This window comes from Phyllobates terribilis, unplaced genomic scaffold (assembly GCF_046119375.1).
Source record: "Phyllobates terribilis strain yellow unplaced genomic scaffold, ASM4611937v1 Scaffold_9__5_contigs__length_417890890, whole genome shotgun sequence".
Classification (NCBI taxonomy): Eukaryota; Metazoa; Chordata; class Amphibia; order Anura; family Dendrobatidae; genus Phyllobates; species Phyllobates terribilis.
In genome coordinates, this window is record NW_027362769.1 from 391,211,087 (window position 1) to 391,214,746 (window position 3,660).

Here is a 3,660-nt window from a genome sequence, read left to right on the forward strand (position 1 = left end):
AGCCCGGACGGGCTACCCTTTGAATGGCCACCGGAGTTCGCCAACCCCCGTCTCCGGAAAGAGCGACCCCTGAGTGAGCCTCTGATCCCGGCCCCGGAGCCCGCCAACATCGCTCCACCCCTGCCGGAGGATGCCCAGTTTGCATGGGACCCCACTGGCGAGAACCTCATGGGCTTCACCCAGGAGACCCGGACGGAAGAAGCCCAGCGCCTGGAGTGCTGCCGTCAGCAGCTAGCCACCTATGAAAGAGAGCGGCGGCAGAGGCGCATCAGGGAGCAGCGACTCCAGGCCAGAAGCGCGGAGCAGAAGAGGAGGGCCCGTCAAGACTTCCACGCCATCCGCAGTCCCCGAGCCACCGGGACCGTAGTCAAGTTCCAGCTAGAGAATGGCTGGGGCTTCATAAGAGACCCGGAGGCTGACACCGACCTATTTGTCACCAGAAGGGACGTGGAAAGCCACCTGCCGGAGGGACATCACGGACGTGACTTGTACCCCGGTGACTTGGTCACTTACACCCGGCACCAGGGTGCCAAAGGACTGTGCGCCCTCCATGTACATCGTCTGACTGAGGAGGAGCTGCGGTATCGCCCAGACACATACTACCCTGAGGATCCGGACGGATCTGAAGAGTATGGCGAAGGAGCATCAGGAGGACACCATTATTAGAGAATGGTAAAGTGGAACTGTAAATAGTTACCCGTCGGGGTACAAGAACTGTTGTGAAATTGTTGACTGTGTGAACTGTTACCTGTGTGCCCCTAATCCCTAACCAGGCTGAGGACTGTGAGCAGCCATTCCCCTATTCCCACTGGCCGAGGACTGAGAGCGGCCATACCCTTGTACATAGTTGCGCTTTTTAAAGCGCCCCCTACTGGTTTTATACAAGAACCGCAACGTCTACCTCAAAGTTAAAATGGACTGTTGCACCTTTACCTGGTCACAAGTTGCACGGTGGCCAAAGGTCAAGAATGTGTTTTTTTTTTTTTGAAGAATGTTTTACTTGAAAAAGTTTTATATGCTGCTAGAATAATAATGCAAATGTTACCTCATCTTGGTGCGACCCCTCACTACATCCACCAGAAAGGCATACCGTATAGGGTCAGGGAAACCGGAGAGAGGTTTCGCCAACAGAAGGCTCGAGGAAGCTGGACAAAGGTGGGTCACTGGTGGGGACGGCCAGTAGAAAGGAAAAGAGGGGAGCTCTGAACCACACTCTGGAATTGCCTGGGAGTTGACTGAGTCCCTCACCTGGTGAACGCAGCACGGCTCAGGCGGTCCTAACTGTGCACAAGTGACCTGATAAAGAACTGTGAGTAAAGCATTGAAAACTGCAACTTGCACGTCTCTGTGGTTCCTCGCCGCACCAGCACCATTAGTACTGGGACGCTCACACCATCACTCCCATCATTATCCACACTAGCTGCCCTGAGGCAATACTCCTCCCGTGGGGAGTTATCCCATACTCGGCTGCGCAACCAACATCAGCCTCAGCGGTCGGCAGCGCAGCGGCGGTCCCCACTGACCGCAATCCACGGGTGGCGTAGTCGGACACTTATTACAACATTTAGACTGCCACTGGTTTGACCGCCCTGGGCACGGACCGGGTCACCGCCACGGAGAACTACAACCCCCAGCGATCCGGCTCCGGGTATTCCCCCTGCACAGCAGCACAGCACAGGCCCAGGGGGCGCGTCATATGCTGTAGGGGTTAATTCTCCTGCACAGACTCTCCGCCCTTCTTACCAGAAGAAACTTTTTCACTTTCGGTTCCTGCTCTTTCCCGCTACAATGGCGTCTGCTGAGCTGAGGGACGAGCTGAACTGCTCCATCTGCCTGAGCCTCTATACAGATCCCGTATCCCTGAGATGTGGACACAACTTCTGCCGCTCGTGTATTGTGAGTGTGCTGGATGCCCAGGAGGCGGCTGGAGGGTATTCCTGTCCTGACTGCAGAGCAGAATATCCGGAGCGTCCGGCCCTGAAGAAGAACCGGAAGCTGAGGAATATAGTGGAGCGTTTCTCATCTACTCAGCCTGATATGGAGGAGACCAGAATCTTCTGTACTTACTGTACAAAGTCTCCTGTACCGGCTGTGAAATCCTGTCTGCAGTGTGAGGCGTCTTTTTGTGAAGAGCATCTAAGTAGACACAGTAAGTCATCAGAACATACGTTAGTTGATCCCACTGTTTCCCTGGAAGAAAGAAAATGCTCCACACACAAGGAGATGCTGAAATATTACTGTCCTATAGACGCCGCCTGTATCTGTGTGTCCTGCTGGGTGGCCGGAGACCACAAGGGACATGACGTGGAGCTACTGAACGTGGCCTCTGAGAAGAAGAAGGAGAAACTGAAGAAACAATTAGATGATCTAAACCCACAAAAATCAGAAATTCAGACAAGAGTCCAGAATCTGCAGGATCGTAAAAGGAAGATCCAGGAAAAAGCCTCCGATAAGAGGAATAAAGTCAGTAAGATATTCATGGACACTGAGAAGCAACTGGAAATGGCAGACAGGAGGAGAAGATTGTGTCCCAGATATCTCATCTGACCAGGAAGCTGGAAATACAGGAGGACGAGCTGTCCAGGAAGATGCGTCACATGGAGGAGATGTGTCGTGTCACCGACCCAATAAGACTCTTACAAGAAAGTGACATTACAGTGTGTAGTCATGGAGGTGATGAGGACACAGGAGGAGATGGTGGAGAGGTCTGTTCTGAGGAGGATCTGGATGAGGTTCTGATCTCACTGACCTTACACCGATCTGTGAGGAATATTGTCACCAATGTAACATCAGATCTTGGGGTCCATGTCCCAGACATATTGCTGGATGTGGACACTGCTCATAGATGTGTGAAGATATCAGAAGATCTGAAAACAGCAACAAGATCAGAAGAAGAACAGGAGAAACCAAAATCACCAGGAAGATTTGTGACATTTTCCCAGGTGTTAAGCAGATGTGGCCTCTCATCAGGACGACATTACTGGGAGGTAGAGTGGAACCAGATAGGAGGATGTGAGATCGGATTGTCCTATCCCAGTATAGAAAGGGAAGGAGATGAGTCTGGTATTATATATAATGATAAATCTTGGTGTTTGTTTATGTATGATGGAGAATATAATGTATGGCACAACTCCGTCAGATCAGTCCTCAGTGTAAAGTCAACATGTCCAACACTTGGAGTCTTCTTAGACTATGTCCTTCTATGAGCTGTGTGACCCCATCAGACACTTACACACCTTCACCGCCTCCTTCACTGAACCCCTACATGTTATCTTCTATGTGAATGATGGAGCCTCTGTTACAATAAGAAGCTGAGGCCGATGTCGTCCTCGTCACATTATAATTACATTATTTCTTGTCACATGGACACATCTGTATATAGTGAGTTATCAGCAGGACTCTCTAATAATACAATGTATATGGGGGGAATCATGGGGGGATTTCTCCTGTTGGATTATTTTGTCTCTTCTTATATTTTATTAAGCATGAATGATTGAACCGAATGTCAATATTAACCACTTCACGACATTTGACGTAAACTTACGTCATATCTCGTGTCCCTGCCTTTGCTGCGGGCTCACGCTCTGAACCTGCATCAGATGATCGCAGTTTCAAGTCTCTTAAGGGGACTATTAAATACTGCTAAAAGTTTAAAAAAAA

At 50.3% G+C, this 3,660-nt stretch overlaps 1 pseudogene; it reads left to right on the forward strand.

The window, feature by feature from the left end:
- The first annotated feature begins 1,744 nt into the window (after nt 1–1,744).
- On the forward strand, nt 1,745–3,449 carry LOC141162517 (E3 ubiquitin/ISG15 ligase TRIM25-like; annotated as a pseudogene).
- Nucleotides 3,450–3,660: the final 211 nt, after the last annotated feature.